The following is a 9,711-nucleotide window of genomic DNA, read 5'->3' as shown; positions in this document are numbered from 1 at the left end:
ACGCAGAGGACACCTCACTCCCTGACTTCAAGTGGGGGACATGAAAAGCAAGTCCTTGCAGGGCGTGCGGTCAGTGCTGCGGCCCAGGTGACCATCGGGCACACGGAGGGACGGCGGCGGCCAGGCCACCCGGCTTTGATCACCCCGCAGCCGCGCTGAGCTAGGTCAGCCTCGATCTTCCTTAGCAACGCGAGCGCCCCGCCCCGGAGACTTTCTATTGGTCGCACTCAGCCTGATGGACTGCTCTGTTGTGCAGTCGCGGCTCGCGGCCCCCGGCTCCGCGCTTCCTCACGGGAGCACTCGCGGGAGCGCCCGCCCTCCTCGAGCCCCGCCCCCCGCCCGGGCTGCGGTCGGCGCATGCGCGGCGGGCGGGGCTGTGTGGGGCCGCGCGGAGCCCGAGCCGCCGCGGGAAGCGCCGCGCTCCGCCGAGACCGCCGCTCCCTCGCGTCGCCCGCCTCGGCCGCCCCCGTCGTGCTGGCCGCCGCCGCCGCCGCCGCCCTGCTGTCCTGCCTCAGCGCTGAGGTGCGGAGCTGCTCCGGCTCGGCCCGCGGGGGAGCCCCGGGAGCCGCACGGTGAGAGCGAAACTTAGTTGGCGGAGTTGGGAAGTTCCGTGGTTTGAGGGGAGGTCTGGACGAGGCGCGCGGGCGGCGTGAGGGGCGGGGGGCCGGCCCGGCGCCGCCCCCTCCCCGCGCATTGTCCGCCCCGGCCGCGGCCCGCTCCCCGCCCTGGGCCCCCCGCTCCCCGCCCTGGGCCCCCGCGGGACCTGGGCCCCGGACTCCGCCGCGGCCCCGGGGCCTGGACCCCCGCTCCCTCGCCCTGGGCCCCCCGCGGGACCTGGACCCCCGCTCCCTCGCCCCGGGGCCTGGACCCCCGCTTCCCCGCCCTGGGCCCCCCGCGGGACCTGGACCCCCGCTCCCTCGCCCCGGGGCCTGGACCCCCGCTTCCCTCGCCCCGGCCCGGGCCCCCGCTCCTCTCGCCCCGGGGCCTGGACCCCCGCTCCCTCGCCCCGGGGCCTGGACCCCCGCTTCCCTCGCCCCGGGGCCTGGACCCCCGCTTCCCTCGCCCCGGGGCCTGGACCCCCGCTCCCTCGCCCCGGGGCCTGGACCCCCGCTCCCTCGCCCCGGGGCCTGGACCCCCGCTTCCCTCGCCCCGGGGCCTGGACCCCCGCTCCCCCGCCCCGGGGCCTGGACCCCCGCTTCCCTCGCCCCGGGGCCTGGACCCCCGCTCCCCTCACCCCGGGGCCTGGACCCCCGCTCCCCCGCCCTGGGCCCCCCGCGGGACCTGGACCCCCGCTCCCTCGCCCCGGGGCCTGGACCCCCGCTCCCCTCGCCCCGGGGCCCGGGCCCCCGCTCCCTCGCCCCGGGGCCTGGACCCCCGCTCCCTCGCCCCGGGGCCTGGACCCCCGCTCCCTCGCCCCGGGGCCTGGACCCCCGCTTCCCTCGCCCCGGCCCGGGCCCCCGCTCCTCTCGCCCCGGGGCCTGGACCCCAGCTCCCTCGCCCCGGGGCCTGGACCCCCGCTCCCCTCGCCCCGGGGCCCGGGCCCCCGCTCCCTCGCCCCGGGGCCTGGACCCCCGCTCCCTCGCCCCGGGGCCTGGACCCCCGCTCCCTCGCCCCGGCCCCTCACCTGCCGCGGGGTGCAGCCGCGCGCCGAGGCCGCGCCGGCGGGGCTGTGGTCGCGGCGGGGCGCCGGCACTTTGTGGTCGGGGAGAGCCGGCAGGGGTGCGGGGAGCCCGGGGAGGGAGGGCAGGCCGGCAGGCTTCGTTGCTCTTGGGCCGGCCCGGAGAGCCGGGAGGTTTCCTCGCGTGCGCGTGCCCCGCTGCGACGCCGAGCGATTTGCGGCGCCCGGGCCCTGGGCAGGGGCCCCCTTGCCCGAGCCCTCGGCCCGCCCGGCTCCGGACAAGCCCTTCCTGGCCAGCTCGTCGAGGAGCCGCGGCAGGGGACTGCCCGTCGTGGGCTCTTTGGGCACTGCCTTGTCGCCAGTGTTGGGTCCTCGGCTTCCCAGGCCTCTGGCACTTGCGGTGGGCGCAGCGTGCCACCCGAGGTTGGTGTCCGCCGTGGCCGCTCCCGGAAGCCCGCCTTGCGTGCTGTCACGCTGAGTGTTCGGGGCTTCTCTGCTTTGGTTGCTTTAAAACTTTGTTCACCCGAGGTAGCTAAAGGAAAGGGTTCTCCGGCGTAGGCGTTGTACTTGGGGCTCCCAGCTGCCCTGCCGTTGCTTCCTGGAGGGTGCCTGGGGGGTTGACAGGTGGGAAAAGTGGTGCAGCAGGCACCCGGCGCTCTCCTGGCCATCCGGCAGGCGCCCGGCGCTCCTGGCCACCGCTGTAGTCCGAGGGCTTCTGAGGCTTCCTGTGGTCCCTGGCTGTGTCCGCAGCTGCTCTGCCGCGCTGCTGGGCCCAGGGGTAGCACTCACCCTGGCCAGCAGAGGCTAATCCGGTGCAGGAGTTTGGATGGGGATTTCACTGGGTGGTGGACTGCACTCAGGACACCGGCACTAACTCTGGGCACTTGTCCAAAATGACAATTCACTTGCACATCTGTGATGAAATACAGTTTAACTTAAGAGAACTCCTAACCCTTCTGTTAGCTTGTAATCTGCCGTGGATTTCATTGAGACGCGATGATTGAGACCTCCCCCTCCCTGTGGTGACAATTTGAAAACTACCGGGCACATCTGCTCACAGTAGATTCTTCCACTGTGAAATTGGGAGGGAGCACTGTTTATCTCGTTTAATTTTAATTTTTATTATTCAAGAGAGAGCGCTCCCACCAGCCGGTTCACTCCCCAGATGCTGGATGGAATCTGGGAGGCAAGACAAGACCTCAATCCAGGTCTTGCGTGGGTGGCAGGGCCCCAGGGCCCCAGGCGCTCGAGCCAACACCTGCTGGGTCCTGCAGTCCGCACGGGCAGGAAGCTGGCGTCGGGGAGCCAGATGCTGAGCCTGTTCCTCCCGGTCACCTCCCGGTCACCGGGCTGGAGCCTCACAGGGAGCAGGATGGTGGCAGCACGTGCCGTGCAACTCGGCAAATTTGAATTCAGACGCTCGTTTCCGTTCACTATTGCGTATTCCTTCATCTCAGAATTTCAGTTTCCTGCTCCACAAGGCGTGGTAACACACTTTGTAGTGTCTTAGTGTGCAAGGTGCTCAGGGTGGGGCCTGATATTAAGTAGGGAGCTATTTCTTGGTGGCTGACATAATAATTTTGATGCATTTTTTTTAAGATTTATTTATTATTTATTTGAAAGTCAGAGTTACACACAAGGAGAGACAGAGAGAGAGAGAGAGGTCTTCCATCCGCTGGTTCACCCCTCAGTTGGCTGCAATGGCTGGAGCTGCGTTGATCCAAAGCCAGGAGCCAGGAGCTTCTTCTGGGTCTCCCCTGTGGGTGCAGGGTCCCAAGGACTTGGGTCATTTTCTACTGCTTTCCCAGGCCATGGCAGAGAACTGGATTGGAAGTGGAGCAGCTGGGACTTGAACCGGAGCCCATGTGGAATGCCGGCACTGTGGGCGGCGGCTTTACCTGCTGTGCCACAGCACCGGCCCCAGTGCATTTTCACATGATTTAAAAAGCATTCTTGGGGCCAGCGTTGTGGAGTAGCTGGTTAAATCTCCACTTGCAATGCAAGCATCCCATGTGGGTGCTGGTTCCAGTCCCCGCCACCCCGCTCGGATCCAGCTCCCTGCTGATGTGCCTGGGGAGCAGTGGGGGATGACCCAAGTGCTTGGTCCCCTGCACCCATGTTGGAGACCCAGATGAAGCTCCTGGTTTCAGGCTTGCCCAGCCAGCCCCAGTTGTGGCCATCTGGGGGGTGAACCAGTAGGTGGAGATCTCTTTTCTGTGTGTTTCCCTCTTGCCCTATAACTCTGCCTTCCAAATAAAAGACTTTTTTCCTAAGCCTTCCTAAAAGGGATTCCTCTGAGTACAGTGGTTTACCTGTTTCCTTCTTAAAGAAGGCATCCTGAGATTTGCTCAGATGCGCTGTATTTTATAAGGGGCTGCTTGAACTGCGGGATGATGGAAACAGTTTACCCAGTCACCTGTTAGACCTCCTTTCAGTGGGACTTGAAGAGGGACGTGGGGCAGAGCTCCACAGTGCAGTGTTCAGGAGGTGGTGAACGGATGGTTGGCAGTACTTGTATGTAGTACTCTCTCTATGCAGTGTGATATACAGTAAGCGTAGTAATAGACTGCTTAGTCAGTGCCAACTTTATTCCCTCATTTTAACTTAGTCTTGAGAAATGGTAGGTGTGGATTATGACTTCCTCTCTCAGAGCTCAGAGAGAGAGCTGGGCTGGGTGCTGATGTGACTTCCTCTCTCAGAGCTCAAAGATAGAGCCGGGCTGGGTGCTGATGCCGGGCTGGTGCTGATGCCGGGCTGGGTGCTGATGCCGGGCTGGTGCTGATGCCGGGCTGGGTGCTGATGCCGGGCTGGTGCTGTGCAGAAACTTGGGCAGATTGCACCCTTCCCTTTCAGGGTGACACTTGCAAAGGTGCCACCGTTTACGGAGGGAAGCCGTGATTTGAATCAGTTCTGCCAACTCAGGTTAGAATACTTGTAATACAGTGTATGCATTCTAGAGCTCTCTGCCTGTAAAGGACATTTCTGTATATTAAATTCCATCTTCCTTTAGTTTTCTTATGAAGAAATTTATAATAAACCTTTTTTTAAAAAAGATTTATTTATTTAAAGTCAGTTACACAGAGAAGGAGAGAGAGAGAGAGAGAGAGAGAGAGAGAGAGTCCTCCATCTGCTGGTTCACTCCCCAAATGGCTGCAGTAGTCAGGGCTGGGCCAGACTGAAGCCAGGAGTTCTTCCGGGTCTCCCACGTGGGTGCAGGGGCCCAAGGACTTGGACCATCTTCTGCTTTCCCAGGCCATAGAAGAGAGCTGGATGGGAAGTGGAGCAGCTGGGACTCAAACCGGCACCTATATGGGATGCTGGCACTGAAGGCAATGGCTTTACTCCTTACGCCACAGCGCCGGCCCCTATAATAAACCTTTTTTTTGAAGCTTTTATTTAATGAATGCAAATTTCATAGGTACAACTTTAGGAACAGTCTTTTTTATAATAAACCTTTAAAAATTAAAACTTATGGAATGAGGGTAAGAATCCATCCCTGACAAAGCTACGTGAGCAAACTTGGACTTTGATCCATCCTCCCTCCCTCCCTCCCTCCCTCCCTCCCTCCCTTCCTCCCTTCCTTCCTCCCTTCCTTCCTCCCTCCCTTCCTCCCTTCCTTCCTCCCTTCCTTCCTCCCTCCCTCCCTCCCTTCCTCCCTCCCTTCCTCCCTTCCTCCCTTCCTCCCTTCCTCCTCCTCCTCCTTTTTTTTTAAGCTTTATTTATTTGAAAGGGAGAGTTACAGGGAGAGACAGAGAGCTGCTGTCTGCTGGTTCCCTCCTCAGCTGGGCCAGGCTGATGCCAGAGCCTGGAACTCCATCTGGGTTTCCCTCGTGGGTGCTAAGCACCCAAGCACTTGGGCCTTCATCTGCTGCCTCCCAGGATGCAGGACTGGAAGCAGAGGTGGGGCCTGGTCCCAGGCATTCTGATACAGAATGTAGGTGTCCCCAACCCTGGCTGGTATCCCCAGCACCTGTCTGATGCTGCCTTCTTTAAAGTTGACCTTGAAGTGCCCTTGCATAGATTTGATCTCCAGTGATTCCTTCTGATGTGCAGGCCTCTGTTTGGGGGAGGGACTTCCTGTCAGGCTGAATGCCACTGTACATGGGGAGAGGAGCAGGCTGTTTGTGGCAGGAAGCTTGTTTCAGATTCTTGTCTTGGAGTCACCCTGTGGGTTGATTGAGTCACAACACGCAAGAGGAGTAGATGGCCCATTTTTGTCTGTGCTTGCTGAGGGATGAATCCCAGCTTTGGAACTGAAATGCTGTGATTCTACAGATTTGTGGGGGCAAAGGTGTGTTCTCCATTTTAACCCTCAGAGCTGTGTTTGTGCCAGGGTGTCTGTGTCAGTGGGAGAGGAGGAGAGGTGTGCGGTGTTCACCGCTGTCTCTCTGAAGCAGGCTCTTCGGACCGCAGTCAACATTTGAGAACTTTTACTTGTGATCACATCATAACTAGCGTCTGCTACTCCATGTGGCTAATTATCCCTGAGTGCTTAGGAGTGAATTAAATTTGCTACATACTACAGTTAATTAGCTTTTTCAACTAAAGGTGTCGAGGTAGGGAGAGTCCCCAGGAGTTGGGTAAAGAGCTCCGCAGAACATGGTGAGTCGGTCAGTCGCCGATTGAGATCACTGATGAAAACATGCGCTCTGACTTTACTGCTGAACTTTGCCGTTTGTCGGCTCTGGGGTGTTGGGCAAGCGACCTTGTCTGTCTCAGACGCAGCACCCTGGCTTAGAAAATAGAACTCAATATTCTCATCCTGTCTGTTCCATACTGCTGCTAAACCACAGCTGTGTGGTGGTATGATTTCAGTGGTTGGCTAAAATTCAAATCCTGAACATTCAACGTTGTTAATTGGGTTTTTCTTAGAGAAAGTGATTTATTTTGCCATTCTTCTTGTTTGGGAAAACTGGTATTTTTATTTTCAGCTCTTCTCATATTACCTTTTACAAAATATTTGCCATGGAATATTTTTCTACACTAAAGGAATTTCAGTTCCCAGTACCTGCTGTTCAACCCAGATTACTGTGGACTCACGGGGGCTGGCATGGGGTGAAACCATGACAGTCGGACTGTCAGCCTCTCAGGAGGCTGCCAAGGAGTCCGGGTGGTCGGCAGACGTCACCGTCGTTTTCTTATCTGAAATTGGCTTACTCAACTCGGAGAGAATGCCTCTCCTGTGCCGGATGTGGTGTTGTGTCTTGTGTGGTTTCTCACTTAAATCTTAAAACACACCTACTTCAGGGTTAGGAAAGTGAGCCGCCCAAATGGCTTGGTGGTGGCCAGTAGCTCGTAGGCCATGCTGCTGGAATTGGAGGCCATGGCTCGGGCTTCAGATGTCATGCTTCTCTTATCATTAATGCTAGTGCTTGGAAAGAGTATGTTTTTAGAAGGAGGCAGGATTACTGAGGTATTCTAACTGTATCATAGTCGAGCGTGACGTGCTTTGATGACGAATCCGCGCCTGTAACTGAACAGCACTGCCGGGAAGGAGATCTTGTCTGTCAGTTATGAGAGTCAGCCGCTCTCGGGGCTGTTAGGTCAGCCTCACCACGGGCAAGCCACAGGGTCCCTTGCTCATCACCATAGTTTGTCTTGCCAGACCCAGCTTGCTGCCTGTGCTTGTCTTAAGGTGTTGCTGGGATGTGGCTAGGCCCTGTTGTGTATGTGTTGTCTGGTGCGTTGCCAGGCCACAGTGGTGGTGGTGCGGCACAGTTAAAGCCCAAGTTTGCTGACCTTGTTCTGTGTAACCAGATATAGTTACTCGTGTCCGAGATGAATGGTCATTCTGTAGTACTGTTCAGAGCTTCCTGTATTTGTCCCTCAAATGTCTTATTTTTTAACACGTTGAGCCAGAGTAAAATCAGGTTCGCTCAGTTCATTGTTAATGTTAGTCTCTGTTTTTCATTCTTTACTACATTTTTAAATGTATAGTTTACTTTCACCAAAATTTATCCATTTTAACGTCCCATTTTGTGAGTTTGACAAATGTGTACATTCTTACAACCTCTACCTCTAGTGTGCTCTGAGCTGTTCTGTAGGCAGCCCCTCACCCCTAGGCCTGGGCAGGTGCTGATCCACTCTGTCTCGTGGACTCCTGCAGAAGGCGGCCTTGTATGAAGTTTGCCTTGTGCCTAATGATGAGAGGTGTCTTCCTCGTCCGGCAGCGTCTTTTGCCCATTGGAAGGTTGAATTCTTTGTATTGTATATGGGATTTTCATTCACAAACTGTTTTCTCAATCTTTTCCTTCTCTTCTGAAGTACAAATTTGTTGCTTTGGTGACACCCAGTTCTTTTTTTGATGGATTGTGCTTTTGGTGTAGTAGCTGAGAAATGTTTGCCTAACAGCAGCTCAGGACTTTGCCCTGTATTTTCTCCTGGATGTTTTGACTTACTTTTCCTACATGATGGTGGAAGGTGTAGACTGATGTTCATTTTTTTTGCTTTGGGATATATCGTTCTCCCTGCATTGGCCTTTCTCTGTTGAGTTAGCTCGACACCTTTCTTGCAAGTTGATTGATCAGATATGCAGGTACTTCAAAAATTCTTGGCAAATGGAATCTAAAGGTGCCTAGTTTTTTTCATAGTCTGCAGTTCAGTGGCCGTTTTGAAACCCCTCGTGTGGTTCTCCTTGGATTCTCCTTTCTGTTCTGTTGATCTGTGTCTTGTCTCCATGACTACACTGGTGAGCACCGCAGCTCTGTAGCGAGTTTTGAAATCTGTGATTAAGAGGATAGTTTTTTTTTTTTTTTTTTAAGATTTATTTATTTATTTGAAAGAGTTACGCAGAGAGGAGAGGCAGAGAGAGAGAGAGAGATGTCTTCCATTCGATGGTTTGCTCCCCAATTGGCCGCAATGGTTGGAGCTGAGCTGGTCCAAAGCCAGGAGCTTCTTCCAGGTCTCCCACATGGGTGCAGGGGCCCCATGACTTGGGCCATCTTCTGCTTTCCCAGGCCATAGCAGAGAGCTGGATGGGAAGTGGAGCAGCCGGGTCTCGAACCGGCACCTATATAGGATGCTGGCGCTTCAGGCCAGGGTGTTAACCCACTGCGCCACAGCTCCAGCCCTAAGAGGATAGTTTGAGACAGAAAATATTCACCTGAGTTTTATTACAGCATATTGTTCTAATTGCTTACTTTCTTGTTATGCCTAGGAGAAAGCACATTTTATGTAGTGATCAGTACTGTTTGCTGTGGCAGGCATCCGCTGGAGGCGGCCCTATCAGAGTTGGTTAGGGATCTGAACGTGTGGAGAAGTTCTCTGAGCACAAGAAGAATACGGTTAGTGAAATGTTATGTGCATTTCCAGTCTACGGCTGTCTTTGATTGTCATTGTGCTGTGGGGTGTTGCTTCCATACACACACCACCCAAGGTCATAGGTGTAGAGTATTTTTTTGATCTGATTTTTTGCAGCTTATATATTTGTCTTTATTTTTAGTTTTGCAAAGGAAGTGAATGTGTTTTGGAGGACCTACTCTGCTGGTGAGTTTTTAGAGTGCTGGGTTTCATGTATTTGTGGTTGCTAATGTTACTTATTCCCATAGGCTGGGCCTCTGGCTGTGAGTCCTGCTTCCCAAATGGAAACCAGGTGAGAGCCTGGGTGGTTTGCTAGGGTCCTACCAGCCCCCCTTAGCATGCTGTGCCTGCCAGGCTGATGGGCCACTGCTGTTTTCAAAGGGCTTCCTCTGTTGCATTGTGCTAGGCAGATCTCTCAGAGCAGTTGAACTAAACATGAAGTTGTTTGTTTTGTTTCTGGTTCTGAATTATTTCACATATGATAATGTGCCATAGGTGGTGGATATGATGGGCCTTTTTCAAATTTGACATTTTCTGTAATTCATAAATCACTTCTAAAAACACACTCAGTAGTGTGATTTGGGTGGCCTCTGTAAGTTAATCTGCCTCTTCGTGCCAGTTGAGCTGTGCCCGGTCTGCAGTCGGTGTTTCTGGAGTGGGGGAAGGGAGGGCTGCAGGGGCCTTGCTCAGAACTAGTCTCTGCCACCTTTCACAAGCTGCAGGGGCCTTGCACTTGGTGGCTGAGTTCGGTAGAGGAACTCTGGGTGAGGCCTTGTGGTCTGGGACTTACTCTG

General features: G+C 55.8%; 1 protein-coding gene across 22 annotated transcripts in view; it reads left to right on the top strand.

Moving 5' to 3' along the window:
* Positions 1–364: 364 nt before the first annotated feature.
* AKAP13 (A-kinase anchoring protein 13) overlaps positions 365–9,711 on the top strand; it is a 311,707-nt gene continuing 302,360 nt past the window's right edge. For 19 of the 22 annotated variants that reach the window (XM_089311068.1, XM_089311067.1, XM_089311058.1 and 16 more), the window contains exon 1: positions 369–572. The gene's annotated coding sequence lies outside the window, so the exon portion shown is untranslated. Of the gene's footprint in view, positions 573–9,711 lie in introns of all 22 variants that reach the window. The other 3 variants (XR_016218636.1, XR_016218637.1, XM_089311070.1) reach the window with 3 other exon arrangements.

This window comes from Oryctolagus cuniculus, chromosome 12, assembly GCF_051225735.1.
Source record: "Oryctolagus cuniculus isolate XC-2025 breed Fujian yellow rabbit chromosome 12, ASM5122573v1, whole genome shotgun sequence".
In the NCBI taxonomy this organism is placed as follows: domain Eukaryota; kingdom Metazoa; phylum Chordata; class Mammalia; order Lagomorpha; family Leporidae; genus Oryctolagus; species Oryctolagus cuniculus.
This window is presented reverse-complemented; position numbering and strand designations above follow the sequence as displayed.